This window comes from Sturnus vulgaris, chromosome 1, assembly GCF_052056855.1.
Source record: "Sturnus vulgaris isolate bStuVul1 chromosome 1, bStuVul1.hap1, whole genome shotgun sequence".
Classification (NCBI taxonomy): domain Eukaryota; kingdom Metazoa; phylum Chordata; class Aves; order Passeriformes; family Sturnidae; genus Sturnus; species Sturnus vulgaris.
Genome location: NC_142243.1, coordinates 144,606,311 through 144,623,842, shown reverse-complemented (window position 1 = coordinate 144,623,842; position 17,532 = coordinate 144,606,311). Strand labels below are relative to the sequence as shown.

Sequence of the window (17,532 nt, the reverse complement as noted above, 5' to 3'; positions counted from 1 at the left end):
ATTCACAGCGTGACAAAATGTGACATATACATGTCATATCATTACTATGACAACAGTGTTTGGAAGACGTGTAACCAGCATTTTGTAAGCATATGGTCACATACTGGCCCCTTCCTGTGCTCAAAATTAAAAACAAAACAGAGGGACAGGAGCTAAAGGCATGAAGCCACAGACTGGCCAGTTTGCATTCCTTTGCCCTGATATCAGTTATAATGACTGCACAGTCATTCAAATGCTTTGGTTATTGACGTGTTTATTTGTCTTTAGCATCTTGCTTCCAAAAAACCCAAAACACCTCCAAGAAACACATAGAAATAGCAAATGTTGGTTTTAAACATTGGGACACCAGTGTGAATTCCTACAGTAAATGTGATTTTGTGGCTTCAGGGAGTGTGTGGAAGAGGGTAACAAAAATGCTGATGTAATTAAGAAAATGATACTGAGGTCACACCTCCTATTATCTGTTGGAACAGGCTAAATGGGAGAGCTTTATGCTCCTGGAAATTGGACATCCCTGCTTTCCATGGCTATTAAGGGAACTGGTACATACACACACACAGACACATACATACATATGTATATATATGAAACTTGATGGAGAGCAGTTAACATTTCAAGCTCTTCTTCTCCATAGAACATCTGCATCTTTAATGGAATACCTGCTCCAGCAAAATAATTTTCTGAGTCCCCTTTGCAAGAAGAAAAATGCCAAGTTTCACTTGGGGGGGGGGGGGCGGCGGGGAGGGGTCAAGACTGTTACAAAGGATGAGACACTCCCATACTCATTTTGGGAGAAAACCAAGCCAAAATCACAGTCTTACCACGTATTGGTTCCAAGACAGAGCCCACATTCCTAAAAGAGGCCAGGTTGGCCATCTTGACGACTTCTTGTTGATAATCACATCTCAGTAGACTTTTTTCTTATCTGATGACTTAATCAGGCAATTTCAACAGATCGAATGATTGCACTAGTTTTGCTAAAAGCAGTACGTGACTTGCAACGTACAAGCAAACAGATAAATAAGAGACTTGCAGGTTTGATGTTGTCTTAGCTGGCACATCCTTAAGGAATTGTTTGGAAATCAGTGGTCCTGTACTGTACTGAAAAGCTGAGCCACTCAGGCAGCAACTCCCCAGGGAGACATGGGTGCACCAGAGGAAAAGGAGAGGGCAGAAGGGTATGGCTCCAGCTAGGCTATGGGAGAGGTTTTAATTCCCTGCCTGAGCTTGTGTGAACCATTTTTACTCCCCAGAGCTTCTTAACTTAATTATTGTAACAAAACTTTTCTGTATCACAAATACTGGTATGGTAAATAGCCAAGAGGATACAAGGTGCTTGTATTTTAAGAAATATGAGATCAAGTAAGTACCAATAAACCACTTTCTCCTCTGCTTCTCCAGGGAGGCTTGGAATAACCCTGACGCATTCTTTTTGAGCAAAGAACTGTCTAACTCTAAAATGCTGGGGAGGAAGAGCAGTGTTTCATCAAAGGACCTATACTAGCAGTCTAACAACATAATCTCGTGAAGGGAGCCAAGGTTTAAAAGTTGATGTGGAAAGACATAGTAGGTAGTAAAAATACAACAGTATCCATCTTTTGAAACTCAAGGGGTCTCAAAAGAGGGTGCTAGGACACAGGAAGGGAGTTGCTCTGCCCAGGAGGTAAGCTGTGCCTTGGTTCCTCTGTCTGCATATTTTTCCACCTTTTATTTTTGGATCTCGCAACATTATCCAGCACTAGATGGCACACAGCTAGAATAACAGTGCCCTGCTCCAGAGTGCAGCAGGAGCACTGGAACCACCCTGCAAAGAAGGTGGCTGAGACACAACACGGAACATTAAAATGCATCTCTCACCTCTGTTTTACTTAGGAAAGTAAACACACTTTTAAAAATTTACAGGAACTAACTTCCCAGAAGTACTGCAGCAGCAGAGCAGCACCTGTGCTACCTCATAAAACGCTGCACAAGGGACAGGGCTACAGCGGCAGGGGCACAGGAGCCCAGCGAGTACCGAGCCCCTGGCACGGGGCAGCAAGGGCAGCACAGCATCCCCAGCACAGGCACGATGTGCCCCAGGGCTGTGCCTGCACACCCTCACCCTGAGAACACACTGTGAGAACACCCTCACTGTGAGAACACCCTCACTGTGAGCACACACTGTGAGCACACCCTCACTGTGAGAACACCCTCACTGTGAGCACACACTGTGAGCACACCCTCAGTGTGAGCACACCCTCACTGTGAGCTCACACTCAGTGTGAGCACACCCTCACTGTGAGCACACCCTCACTGTGAGCTCACACTCACTGTGAGCACACACTCACTGTGAGCACACCCTCACTGTGAGCACACACTGTGAGCACACACTCACTGTGAGCACACCCTCACTGTGAGCACACACTGTGAGCACACCCTCACTGTGAGCACACCCTCACTGTGAGCTCACACTCACTGTGAGCACACACTCACTGTGAGCACACACACACTGTGAGCACACCCTCACTGTGAGCACACTCTCACTCAGAATCACACTCTCACTGTGAGCACACACTCTCTCAGAATCACACCTCTCCACACTTGGCCAGGACAGCTCTGCTGGCAGCAGTCTGGAGTGTAGGCATGGCTCAACCCCGAGCTATTTTCAGCAGAAGCCTGAACTAACTTCCCAGCACACACTACAGCCTGTGTGGTAATAAAAAATCCCGCCTTTGTGCCTTGCCACACAGAGCTGCTCAGGCCACTGGAGGTGGGGACCATCAGATGCTGACAAGTAAGAGGCAAGATGCTGATGCCATGAAATAAATAGTTTAATAAACTCCCCAACAGGACAGTTTTCATTGATACACAAATTCTAGATAAGTGCTGTTTTGGGCCCCGTCAGATCAGGTTAGTGCAGAAGGACCCACCTATACAAGCAGGGCAGTGAAAAGGCCAATTTGCAGTCTTTAAGCCAAGGAAGCACAATGCATAAACAGCATCACTGGAAAAAATGTGGAACTAACACATCTCAAAGGAGGTTAAACTCTTCTGAAAAGGTTTAGCAGGTTTCCCAGGACAGCCTTACCACAGACTCAACCAGGAGCCATTTAATTTGGCTGGCTGACCTGTTCCTTGTTTCTGCCCATGAACTGGTTTTTTTCCCTTTTGTGTCTTAATTTTAGGCTTGGATAACATTCTCCTGTCTCAGAATTTACTATGACCCAAAGTAGTTGCTGGCTGGAGTACCCACCAATCCAAACACACATGAAAACTTTAACACTTCCAACCCTGTGTATTGTCCCTGAGGACACAGGCAAACACAGATACAGCTAATCAACAACTGGTTTCTGCCAAAAATGCTAGAGACCCACAAGTCCCAACGAATTCCTAGTGGAATATAAGTGATCCCATGGATCACTTAGATGCCAAGACATCACTTCAAAGGCTAGGCTTTAGAAACTGCTTTTTACAAATCTGAACAATCATTTTTATCTTGACATAACTACATTGCCAAAAAAAGGAAATTAATTATGATTTGTGGTATCTTCTAAAGCACAGTCCAGTTCTCAGTTCGAAAGTGTTGAAATCAGGAATTTGCCCGACTGCAAATACATGCTTTCTCCTTGGAAACACAGCTCACAGCTGAGCAGCAGGCAGGAGATACAGCTGGAATTTCTCTGCTGCCGGCCACTGTTTTAGTTCATGTTATGATACCAAGAACTGAAAGTTGTTGTTTTTACTGAGAACTCCTCAGTTATTTCGTAGGATACATTAAGTTTCTACTTATTGGAAGTGTTAATTATCACTATGTTTTTTCACATAATTGATACTTGATAATTAATGCCTTTGGCAGTGGCAAGACATGGCCCTCCAACATTTTGAATTACACTGATCTTCCCTCTCCTCAGGAAGAGATTTTACAACATCTCTCACCTGTGATTCAGCCTCAAACTGAGAATAGGAGGAATGGTGTCTGTTTTGGATGGCAGACTCCTCCTAAATACCAAGGAAAAGGTGAGGAAAAGGCTTCAAAACTTAGGTGGAACTTTGTGCCTGTGCCGAGAGGTGTACCTTGGTCGAGGAAGGGAGCAGCTCTACAAAAGGAGAGGTAATGGCACCCACTGGTAATTAAAAAACACCTATGTTCTGCTCTGCAGCCTCCACTGCAGCTATCTCTAGAAGAGCTGCACCAGCCAACAGTCAGGGACTCAATTCTTGCATCTACCCATTTTCCAGCTTTTGGAGGAATTGCCTCAATAGAGTCACAAAAGTAGCTTAAGATGTGGATGTTATTCTTGTAGCAGTAGAATCCCAGAAGTCTTCCCCAGAGACACTTATGCTAGTTTTGAGGGCAAAACCAGATAGCATTCAGTGTTCTGCTGGAATATTCCTGGAGATCAGCGTGACAAGGGAATCCCACCAGCACCTCCTGAAATCATACAGGGCACAGCATGACCACAAAGTTGTGTCTACCACATTCACCTTGCCATAGTGTGAAATAAACATTAAACATTGTTTCATTGAAGGGCTTTGAAATAATCAGGAAGTTGTACCAGAGAATGCTCTGATATGATTTTTTTTTGCCACCTGGCTCCACTTCAGCACTACCTTCAACCCCAGAAGCTCAAAGAGTATTAAAGGCTGGTCATTCCTGACACATCCTGCATCTTCCAGACACAGAGGACCTTTTTTATGCTGAAGGACAGCTGCATATAGGAGAGATATTAAACACTGTACAAAGTGGTCCTCATTCCTGGAGTCATACCTGTTCTCTTTAAAATATATCTCTCTACTTTACCAAAAAATGCATCTCACATGTATTTACATCAGTGTTTGCTCTGCAGATGGCTGTGGGAAAGAAACAGAGATTTTTATCTGTCTGGTGCACCACCAGCTGAGCTGCAGTTGGGATTCAGTGGACAGACTCTTTATTGCTGGTAGACTTAGGCAATGAGCACAGTTTTATCTCCAAAATCTGGATGGAGGGGTAAAATAGCTTCCCTGCTGTTTCTTGGACCAGAGAGAACTAAAACAACTGGCTCCTTCCCAGGGAAAGCACTACTCACTGCTCATCTCTGTGGTCATGTAGGAGCTGTGTTTGGAATGGGACAGGAATGACTTGTAGCAATGGCTTCAGATGAGGCTTAGTGAGCGTCCCCCCTCTTTCACACTAACCAGACTGCAATTAAAGGATCATTACATTAGTTTTGGGCAAAACATTTCCATCCTCTGCTGGCTTTCTACTACTTGGCTCCAGGCAAAATCTTCAACTTTTGTACCTCAGTTTCCCCACCTGAACAAGAGTAATAAAACCTTTCATGGAGGTGTCAATTACACCTTAGTGCTTGTAGAGGAGGATGCACAGAAAAGCACTACAGGAACCAGAGATCATCAATAAAGCATCCAAGACTCTGTCACCGATGCTTCAGCAAACCACCAACCCACTCGACCCCTAGAGACAGATGTGCAGCACTAGCTCAGAAAGCCAAAGAACAGGAAGAAACTGCCAGGTTCTTCATATTCATGAGCTTTTTAATAAAGCTCAACAAAACTTGGAGGCATGTTCTCTGCTGTTGCTCCTGCCCTTTTGCACAGTGAGCAAATCATAAATATTTCAGGGGAAGAGTCCAGAAAATTTGCAAGACTGGTCCTAGCCTTTTACAGCATTAATGAGCAGGCCATTAATAGTTAATGAAGCAGCTGCTGGTGATCTCAGAGGTAAAGGCAAAATGAGAACAGTAACATTTGCCCATTCACTACAATGTGAAAATGTGAAGGAATGGCTTGATCCTTCTATCAAATTCTCCCCATCACAGCAAGACCCAGAAGCTGATCACAGGACTTCCAGCAGAACCACACACAAGCCCCTGCCCCACTGCTGTCACCCAGCAGGAATGGAGGCAGCTGGAAGTGATCTGAACCAACTGTCCTGCTGCTCTGGGCACATCTGTGGGACTGGCAAAGGCCTCAGTGCTGTGTCTTAAATACAAGACTAATGTTCCAAACAATCAGACAGGACCATGCAATGCCTATGCACAGGTGTGTGCATGCACCCCACAGCCACACATATGTAAAAATGCCAATAAAAAGAGTGAGGGTTGGGGTCTTTTAAAGGTCCCAACTGTTGGTTCAAAGCTGCCCTTTGAAGGCCAAATTCCCAATACAACTGGACAGCCAACTTCAAAGAACAGTTTCTGTGATTTCAGCCTCAGATGCAGTGAGGACTTTGGTGAAAAGGTATTTTTGCTCTACTTACTGTTTTATATATCTGAACTGACATCCCTTGACTGTATGCTTGCAAACAGGAAAGCACCTTGCAGACAAGAATTCACATTTTGGCAACTCCACTTGCCAGGAACTTTACCAAGGAAGGACACCACTGGCCAGGCTGCTGGGTGCAACTGCAGCCCTGCAGCCCAGGCAGGGGCAAAACAAAAGGGCACAGCAAGAAGAATTGGGTAAAAGTTTGGACGCTGCCAAACTCAATTTCCTTTGTTTTATCCCTGCCAGTATCACTGTTTTTTAAAGGATTTGTGAGGTTTGCTTCTGTCTTCCTCCACATTCACATGTATGTGGGTTTATCAATCCTAGCACAGCAACTTCCTATTGGTCTAATGGAAACATAAGCTGTGGAGAGACCCCCACTACTTGTGTTCTGCAGTGGTTAGTGTGACCCAGTGCAAGCAGGAATTCAACACCACAGACCAAACATGCTAAAAGCAGTTTGAGTCAGTCCTGCTGGCCCCAGGAATAATCAGTCTCCTGGATTTCAGCTCACATCACATCTGGCTTGTCACAGATTAAGCCTTTTCTGTGGTTTTCTAATAGGGGTCTGCACAAAAAGCAAGGATTGGTAGCAGAGAGACCCCCAGATGTATAGGGACAGCACAGATCCACCTCCTCCCACAGACACTGAGTGGGATTTGGATGCAATCTGAGTATCTCCCTTTTATGTAAGTGTCCTTAGCACAGAGTGCAAAAGTTCATCTGTTCCAGCCATTCAGGACTGGCATTCAAGAGCCTTGCATTCAAAGGGAAGAGAAAAAGGAAAAGCAATGCTTAATCTCAAAGTCTGAGTCTTAATTCCACCCTCCAAGCCAGAGATGTTTTAGTAGTGCAGGAGTCAAAGGCAACTGCATCACTGGACCCTTTGTTAAATAACTAACTATGATTCTCCTAATCTATCTGAAGATTCTCACTGAAGAGACAAAAAATATCCCCATCAACACCCCACTCTCACCTAAGCAAGGAGCCTCCTACAGCACCTCCTGGGATAATCCTCTCGTTTTTAACAAAACTAGTCCTTGACTTTTTTCACCTTCAAACATGATTCTGCCTGCTGCTGTCAACGCAGATCAAAGGCGACCTTGGTAGATCCTTAGTGTGCTAAGACGTAAAACAAAGGTATTAAGTTAAAATCCAAGTAATTATGTTATTCTGTAAGTTTATTAAAAACTATCACTTGCCAAACATGTTCTGGAATAAAAAATTACTACTCAGACTTAATAATAAAGTATATAATTAGCAATGAATGTACACTGCCTCTTTTTAAAATCCATAGCATGTAATGCTCCTTCATGCTTTAAGTGGGGAGTGTCTTAAAGCCATCACAAACATTGCTTTAAAGACTTTAATACCTTGAACTAATTTAAATCATATTAAGAATGAAATGTCACATAGGAAGAACCCTGCCAAATCCAGATGTGTGTTGGGGTGTTCCTCACTCTCACACCATATATTTTACATAACTTAAGAACAAATATTTGAAAACAGCAGACAAGTAAAAAAAAATCTTCAATGACCAAAACAAACCTACCCAACCTCAAATGTTTCTTAATCAACTTCCTATTAGCTGTTTCATTTAAAAAAGAAGGAAAAAAAAACTTGACATTTTACCTTCTCCAGCTACACTGCAAAACTTTTAATGCTAAGAGTGTGTTACCTTTTCTGTTTCCAACCCTTTGAGAACTTATTTTTTACCGATTTTACAAGACAGCAAAGGGACATGGGCCATTCACATACTAGCCAAAAATTTATCAAGCTGCAACCCCAAACAAGCCAAGTGGCCACAACAGAAGCTGATGTGTGTTCCAAAATGAGTATCTGTAGGCTGCAAAGACCAGTAATAAAGGGTTGCAAATCACAGTCCTTTTCCACTGCTTTGCAGACCGGCAATCACGAATTTGAACAGGAGAAGGGTCCCTCGGCCAATCTGTGCCAGAAGCTCAGCATGGAACTCATCTGGGAGATGCTACAGCAGGGCCTGGATACACAAGCCAAGCAGTGACCTTGCATCACTCAGTAGCAGCCTCCACTCAGTAAAAGGATCAGGACCAGAGAAAAGGAACAAACAAAACCCCTATCTACATAGGGATGAACAAAATACAGGTAGATTAAAGAATAAAATAAAATAACTAAAGCATGTTAGATGAAGACATGAACCAGTGGAAGTGGTCCTACTGCTTGTGCCAGTGAGAGGCAAATAGGAAAGGATGCCTTGAGTGCAAGGCAGATAACTGAAAAATATGATCAAATTCCAACCTTGGCTGCAGAAATCAATACAGAGAGGAAACTTAGGTATGAATTCGGGTTTCCTGTGCAAATACACCATTTAAAATGCATCAAACTACAACTCACACCACTCCACACAACATATCTAAAAGCTAAAAGCATGGCAGAGCCCAGGAGATAATTCCCATCCCTCTTGCTGTCTGCCACCATCTGTAAGTAAAGCAGCCTGCAAACAGCCACAAATCCTTTGCCATACAGTACTGCATACCATTGACATCACCACCAATTTTGGGATGCAGCTTGTGTTAAATACCTTGCAAAGTACCTTGCACACTCTTCTGGGAGTGCCTCCCATTCAATAGCACATTTCAAAGCAGATCCCTCTCTCCATCAAGCACCACAATGAGCTTTGTCTGCAGATGGAAAGGTGTTCTCTTTGTCCTGTGAGCACCCTGCCACAACAATCTCTTTGTTGGGATGTGGATGGAGCCCTCCAAAAAAATGTCAGGGTGGGAACAGACTGTAGGGGAAGAGGTGAAGGAAGAAGATACCATAAAGAAATTAAAAGTGCAAACCATGTGCTCAACAATTATCTTCCTCCTAAACTGGACACAGGATGCAGACAGAGATTTGTGTACTTTTTTCCTTTTTTAATTTAAAAGAACCATATATTTAAGTCCCCCAGAATTTCTGTGGGAGAGTTGCAGAGGGCTCAGCAAGGAACAGGAGCCAGCTGACAAAGGATGTCTGGTGCCTGCCTGCCCCTTGCACCCTAGGGTGGTGGACCCTGAGGCTGAAAGGACTCCCCTTGAGCACTTTGTGGTGAGAATAAGACCATTCACTGCTCACCAAGAGGCAAGAACAGAGCAATGAAAAAAAGAGTTCAGATTTCAGGAGATTAACTTTAAATCCACCAGCTCAGTGCTCTGATTTGCTGCTGGGGAAGAGACGGGGCTGGAGCTAAGATCATTCCCTATGTACAAGCTCTTTTCAGCATAAATAATATATTGTGACACTCCTCTCCTGACTTGGACACATACTGAGTGTTTGCACGCTCTCCTGGACCATCATACAGAGGGTAAACACATAAAAGTAAGGCTGATAAGGCTAAGATCCAGGATAACAAACAAACAGAATCTAAGGCACTTCAAGTATAGTTAGGATTGAAAGAAAAATCTTTCAGAGAGCTAAGATTTTTTTTCCTTTATCTGATTAAGTGTGGATCTTGAAACTTGTGTTTGCCTTGAGCATTATTTCCCAAACCACCTCACCCTATCACCAAGGCACACAGACAAGATGCAAATGCAAACAGATACACAGAGGAGGGGCATCCTGTGAAAACTATTTTAGCAATAGTGAAATTGTGAGTATGCTCTAAAGAGATACCAGTTTAAAAGCAGTTAAGAAAACAGTTCCCTCCAAACACATCATTCCATCTTGTCACTCCAATTGTTTTAAAACACATGTAGAACAAATTCCTTTCTTGTGCTGAAGAATACCAGACCACAGTGGAGCTGGTAGCTTCCTGGCAAGATACCTGTACCTGAGCACAGACTGGGAAGACCTGTGCCTTAGGTTAAAGCCCAGGTAAAAGGGCTACTGTCTCTCAAAAAAAAAAAAAAAAAAAAAAAAAAAGGATGCAAAGCCCTGAGACATGAGAAACAGATCCCAAAAATCTGAAACTGCAAGGTCATGACTCCTGGTACTGAGTATCACTTGATGGTGATAAAAGGACTCTGTAACTACCTTTGGCTGAGCAAAAGGAGGGCACTGGTGTACTGGTCCCATGGGTGGGAGCAGTGACAGTCATGTGGACTTTCAGCCAGGCAGCCAAGTGCTCTCCCTGGGAGGGAGCTGAGCACTCAAACAACTTCCTTGCCTTTCAATCACATGGAAATAAACAACACTCTTCACAGAACACCAGGAAGGGGAATCTCTTTGGAAAAATGCAGAAAAAAACAGCTTCCGGGAAACTAGGATTCTTTGGGATAACCCTGTCTTCCACAATTTTCAAGAAAGCTGTACCAAAGCCCGGAAAACAACAAGCACCAAAGCCTTTAACAGCAGTGTGCTCCCAGCATATCATTTAAATAAATCAGTTTCTGGAGAGACAAAAGACAAGGAAAAACTCCCTGTGGTGCCTGACAGTTTGTGCTCAAGAGGATGCTGAAAAAAAAACCCCAAAAACCCCAGAACAAGACATATTTGCTTTTGAGGTGGGTGGTAGGAAGAAGGGCGGGGAAGGAATATCCCCAGAAACACTTGAGGCCAGAACCATCAGGACTTTCCTTCATTTTGTGTGAAAGTGAATCAGCAGTGCTCTGCCAGCACGGCAGCAAAGCTTGGAGATGCTGCCGCTGTCTGCTTCATACTGGCTTCCACTGGCATGAGAGGAGGCAAAACCCTCCCTGCACCACTTCCCAGGCCACCAGCACACTATGAAACCCTCCAAACTTAACTGCTTCCAACCTGTATCCTCTTGGACTTTCGTCCTGCTAGTAGGATTTAAGAAAAAAAACAAGTATTTTCCCACTTTTTCTATCTAAGTGAAGTGCAAAATAAAGTAAGTGAAAATAACAAGCATGAAATTAGTTTGAGAGATGTAAAAAATAAATGTCCAAAACTTAGAGTGAGAAGAGGGAATACATCCATCAGAGGCAACAGAAGGGGCCCAGAGTCCTTGAGACATACTGGTATTTCATTCAATCCCTTTGAGAGTGCATTCAGCAGCAGCTCAGAACCTGCTTTTTTGGGTGGTATTTAAAAAAACCCAAACAAACTACAAATAACAAGATTCTGCTTAAAAAGAAAGGAACCACATTTTTCCCTATACAGTTTTGCTCACAGGACTTCTTCCTCCACTCGTTAAACTGGACAAGAGGTTAAGTAACACTGAATCTGAGGCTTCCTAAGTTATGGTCACTGACTCAAAATAAACAAGAAAATCTCTCTCCATTTGTTTGTTGGTTGGAGTTTTCTGTTTGTTTGTTTTAAGCTCCAGTGAATGAAATATGCAGCTTTAACGCTTATTAAAAATTGTGGGAACAACATACAATCAACTACAAAAGAGAAGCCAAAATAAACAGGTAATTTGAGGTTGCAATTTTAAAAAAATATTTGGTATTTAAGAGTGGAAAAAAGGTCAGGACAGGAAGAAAGGGGGGAAATTAGAAGGAAAACCCAAGATTTCGGGCCTCTAATAGGCTCAATAAATAAACGAAAAGCAGTGCAAGATGTTCCCATCCCATCCAACCCACTGCTCACATGAAATGAATCGTCCTCTCCACCAGTGCCAACTAGGACCACACTGAAAATCACAGCATCAAAATGCTACAGGTTAAAAGCTAACACTAAAGAGTTGTATCTCTACATCTCACTTATGAAGGGAGGGACAGAAGCAGAGGGCTGTTTCTCTGCAAAGCCAAAGCTAAGGGTTTGCTAAGTGGAGTAACACAAGGCAAGTAGCTTTGCTTTTCATCTTGCAGCATTCTTCCAGGAAAGAAGATGAATTTCAGGCTGTGGAAGTTTACCAGGTGAACTGAAATACACTGTGAGCAGATAATACTGGTCTTGAGGGAACTCTGTGACTTGCACAGAGCCATTTGCATTTGCCAGGCTGTGCCCATTCCTGTGATCCAGAGCCTTCACTGCCTGTACCTGCAGGAGGGGCTGCACTTAACTGGGGCTTAACTCCAGCAGTAACAAAGGCTCCCCAGAGCAGAGGGCTGATGTGCAGACACCAAGAGCTGAACAAGCACATGACAGCAGGCATGTATGTCTGCATGGGCACATCTCACATCAGGTCTGTACCACCAACGCTTACCATGTGTTGGATCAGCCCAGGGCAGGACATGGCACTGAAGCAGCTGTGCTGGCAAAACCCATGAGCAAAAAGGGCTGTTACACCAGCAAAGGGCCCTTATTGCCAATGTCACGTACTAAAACAGGATTGGGATGATAAACCTACACCAAGGAGAAAGTTCTTGATGTGCCTGTGGATGCTGCCCAGACCAAAGCACTTGGTACCCTGCCTAATGAGATATGAAACATACACAGTCTCACTTTTTACCAAAGCCTGTAGTGATGGGACAAGGAGCAATGGTTTTCAACTGAAAAAGTGTAGGTTTAGATTGGACATCGGGAAAAAATTTAAAGATCCCTTTCAACCTTCAGGCTGGGCAATGCCAGGCAAAGGCAGCATGAGAAAGAGACCTACAGGATTTCACAGCTTTTGAACCATGCAGACAGAAACTGAATCCAAGGCTGAGCCTGGACTATGGTACTGTTTAACCTGTATTCTCTGTGGGTGGGAGTTGTGGAGATGTGCAAATTCCTCCCAATAAGCCTGTAATAGCTTGAGACGCAAGCAAGTGGTCAGCAGGCTCCAGTTTTCTAGATCAGGTCCCCACTGGACAACAACCTGGAAAAGATATAAACTGCAGATGTTGTTGGGGAGGCTTGTTCTCAGAGCAAAGCTGAAATGCCTGCCCTGCCCTGCTTTCAGCACCCAGCATGTGCCCATGCCCCCAGCCAATTTGCAAAGGGCTGGCAAAACTCGCTGCAAGCTCACCCTCTCCACTCCTGATGTACAATTTCTAACCATGCAGGTGCTCCAGATCACCTTCTTCCCCATTTGTTTCCCAGCCCTTCCTCCCCTGTCACCCCTGCAGATGACAAACACTCCCCTCTGTCAAACACTGACATCAGCCTTCCCACTGCCAGTCCCACTCGGGGCACTGCCCACTGCAGGCTCATCCATGAATTCCAGGAGATGTTGCAACATAATCCATCTCCTCAGCTATCAGCATCTCCCCGGATGACTTTAAAAAAGTCCCATCCTAGCTGCCAATACCTAAACCTTCTCTCCTTGCCTGTGTCCTCTCTCTGCTCACTAACAAAACCAAGCCATCTGAGCCCTCTGCAGTGATAAATCCACAAAATCATTTCACACCTCTCCCTCAGTTTCACCAGCAGACTCACAATACTGGTCATTCTACATAAACTCAGCTTATGGAAAATTCAGTTTTCACTTTAGAAACCGGTGTGGGGTCCCACAGTTCTGAAAAAAGCTTGCCAAATGCATTGTCTTACTTTGAAGCTCACAACATTTTTACAACAACTCCAAACACTAATTTTTAAAAACAACCAACCAAACAACCCTTCTGCCTTGCAAAGGCATGGCAGTTTTGGGGAGAGGGCTGGCTTGGTGATTTCTGAACTGTCTTTGGAAGGCAAGGCTGGAATTGAACACTCTTTCCTTCATCTGCCAAGCACCCGATTTATTGTATTTCTATTTTGCTCACCTTCACAAACCAAACTCTCAAATATTATCCCATATGACAATAAATTTGAATAATTCTGGAAATCAACAGCTCTTTCAGCTTTTCAGAAAAAAACTGAGACTGAACTGTATCATTACATCCCGCAAACTTCAGATCTATTTTTGAAGAGTTGATAAAATAAAACTAACCATAAATATTAGTTCCAGCTGATGTGAGACATGTAAACACACCTTGACAGAAGACCAGCAATTATCTTAATGGCTTTAAGTTAAAACCTTCATAGATTATTTTAGTGCCAACTTTTATTTATTACTTACTTTCAGTATGAACAAATACGATCATGTAGATGTGCAGTAACTTTTAGGGAAAGAATACATTTGCTGAATTACCCTCACACTTGAAAGAAAGTCAAACTACAATTACACTCCACGCAAAATGTAAATGCAGCTTTACCTGACAGCCACGCTGAAATCCCAGGGAATTCAGGTGTGACACTGCATGTTTCTGAACAAATTCTAATTAAAAAACTATTTCGATTTATTTTCAGTGGATGTTTCCATTCCTTAAGCAGACACAAAGAAAAATAATTTAGACATGGGATTGAAAAATCCCAACCAGAAGAGACTCCAAACAGTATTTCTGAGGATCAGCCAAGTTAGGGCAAAACAAAAAGAAATACAACCTGAAGATGTCACACATGCAAATACAGTGATGTCATGTCTGGCATTAAAATCTTTGTCTTTTCGGAGGATGAGCAAAACCTGCTGTGTTCTCATTCCAGCCTGGAGCAGTTTGAAACTGGTTTGAAAATGCAAAAAGAAGCCAGTAACCTTACTGTATTTAATGTTGGCTTTTTTTGACTTTTTTAGTAAAAACACAATAGAACTTTCCCCTCCCCACAAGGAAAAACACAAACGTGACACTACAAACTTGAGTTTTTCATATAATGGATTATTAATTTTACAGATACTGACTAGAAATTGCTGATTGTAACTAGAATAAAAACGAAAAAAACAAGTGGAATTTTGAGAGAAAGCGACTGGAAGGAGTGTTGTACTTTCAAACACTGACAGCAAGAAGTGTCCTGTGTGACAAAACTCTGCTGAACTCTTGGGGTGAACAGGCAGGAAAAATGTCATTTTACATAGGTGAGTAATCACAAGGTCTTTGGGCTGACGACTGAGCTATGAACACCCATCCATGCTTTCTGGCACTGAGTTTACCACGGATACAAGAGAAGACACACACCACGGGAGAGCTCTTGGCCACTGAGTTCTGTAGAAGCCTGGGGAGATAAACATGCATACGGGGGCAAAATAAAGTAAGGACCAGCCAATTCTTAGCATATATATTCTTCTCAGTTGCTGGCCAGTACCTTGCTTTCCCTGATTCAAAAATCGACTTGCAGTTCTGTTTCAAAGAGCTGCTGAGTTCATACAACATACTGAAGCTACATCTACATTAGAAAGGCTTCACTGCTACAGAGATACATTACGCTGGCAAAGCACTCTGGTCACAGATACCTCTTAAACAATAATATTGCTCATCTACTGGTCTAATAAATCCACGGCAGCACACACCACTCTTAATTCACGTGCCATTTCCCAGTAAGGCTGCACGCATGAGGTTTCTGCTAGAGACATCAGATCTCCTCTAGTTATATCCGTGCCTCCACGACCCAGCCCCGGCCAGGAGGGAAAAACCCCGCATAAAGTTTAATGGGTAGTTTAGAAATAAAAGGCACTTCATTGACAGGCTTGTGCTGTGACCCTGCTATAGCTGCAGCAGATGCCCTGTGCTGTCAGACACTCTCAAGGCAATGTACGCTCACTCTCCACTCTGACCCGCTGCTCCCCGCGCTGCTGCCGCGGGATCCGGCGGGCAGGAGCTGCTGATGCCCAGCAATCCTGGCCACCAGGTCCCCTTCCCACCCAGCCAAGAGTCCTCCACTTCACTCCCATTCCTACTTCTTTGGATGTTTCCTCCCCTTTCGCTCTCCACCTTCCAATCCAAAACTTTTGCTGCGTTCCCCTGCACGCCAAGGACCCTCGCAAGTTTACAGGAGCACCTGCCCCAAGAAAGGACGGGGAGCCGCCATCGCAGAGCTGCTTGGGCAGCCAAGGGGGGAGAAAATCAGAGCCATGCCCCGCCTCCCCATCTCCCTCAGGAGGAATTCCCAGGCTCTGAACGAACAAAAGTGCTCAGCAAAGAGCTGGGTATACGGATACCCCAAAGTCAGACAGGTACATCGCTGTATCATTTCCAAATTATATTCCTAGCAGAAACGGAGGGGCGGGGGAATCAGTATCCTTCCCTGTCGCCTTCGTCCCAGAGGGAGAGAGAGAAGGGGGAAAAAAAGAAGACGGTTCTGTGATGCCTTTGGAAACCGGCTAAAACAAACGGGAAAGTCACCCCTCATTAAAAAAAAATACGAACTGGATGCAGCTTGCCAAAGCCCGAATTTTCCCAAATCTCCCCATTCCAGGGAAAATAAAATGCCACGGGAAGGGCAGAGCCTTTCACCGAGGGTGGAGGAGGGATGGAGCGGGGCGCCCGGCTCTGCCCCGCCGCGGTCCCGGCTCGGTGCCGCCGCTCCGCCTCGCCGCTCCCCGCAGTTACCGGCAGCGAGCCCCGCGCCACGACCACGGCGTCACGGATGGGAGGGGGGCTGCCAAACGGGGGAGGGAGGGCAGGAGAAAGGGAAAAAAAAAAAAAAAATCAAAAATTAAACCAGAAGAAACCGCTGCCAAGTGCGGCCGCGGGCGCGGAGCCACGCGCGGCGGCGGCGCCGGGCCCCTCCCGCGCCCCGGGGCGGCTCTGCCCCCCCGGCCCGGGAGCCCGCGGCTCCTCGTCAGGGACCGCGCTGACAAAATCCCCTGCTCGCCTCTACGTAACGCCCTGTCGAAAGCGGACGCCATATTTTGTGTTGCTGATGTCGACATAGACAAACGTAGACATGTTTCCCCCCCCCCCACCCCTCCTGCTTTTCCCCCTTCACACAAACTTGCGATCGGGAGGCAGCGGGGAGCGGGAAAGGGGCGAGGGGAGAGAGGCTGCACGGCCAAAAATGAAAAATGTAGCTAAAATAATTATAAGCCCACCCCGAACAACCCTCCCGGCTCCCAGCCCCGGCGGTCTCCCCCGCCCTCCCCCCCACCTCCCGGCCCCCGCCGAAGTCCAGGGAACCGGACAGTTTCTTGCAGGAGGAAAAGTTGGGTGCGAGCGGTCGGGGCGGGAGCGCCGGCGAGCGTCCGTGCGCAGGGAGGGGGCGGTTGGGGAGCGCCGCGCACCGGGGGAAGGGGCCCCGCCTGGGAAGTTTCCTACCTGCGCCCAGGGCGGCGGCACCGACTGTCCCGGGCGGAGCGGCACCGGGGCTCCGCTCCGCGCCGCTCCGCTCCGTGCGCCGCCCGCGGCCGCGGGACCCCGCGCCCCCCGCCCCCGCCGCGCCGGCCCGCGGGGAACACGCGCGCCCCGCCACGCGCGCACGCACCGGCCCGGCCCCGCCGCGAAAAAAAAAAAAAAGGGGGGGGGAGAAAAAAAAAAAAGGAAAGAAAAAAAAAAAGGGAGAAAAAAAAAAAAAGAGCCCTCGATCGGCGGGGATCTACGCCAAACCCCACATGATCTCTGACGTCAGCCTGCGTATTTGCATACGATACCACCGCCGGCGCGGCCGCCGGGGTCCCTCGGCGCGGCGGAAAGTTGCGCGCGGGGCCGCGCCCCCCCCATCGCCCGCCCGGCCCAGCCTCGCCTCCCGCGG

General features: G+C 45.8%; 1 protein-coding gene across 2 annotated transcripts in view; it reads right to left on the bottom strand.

Moving 5' to 3' along the window:
- Positions 1 to 17,176, bottom strand: part of ZHX2 (zinc fingers and homeoboxes 2) — a 73,975-nt gene extending 56,799 nt beyond the window's left edge. Inside the window, exon 1 of one of the 2 annotated variants that reach the window (XM_014870128.2) lies at positions 17,100 to 17,176. The gene's annotated coding sequence lies outside the window, so the exon portion shown is untranslated. The remainder of the gene's footprint in view (positions 1 to 17,099) is intronic. The other variant, XM_088178905.1, reaches the window with a different exon arrangement.
- Positions 17,177 to 17,532: the final 356 nt, after the last annotated feature.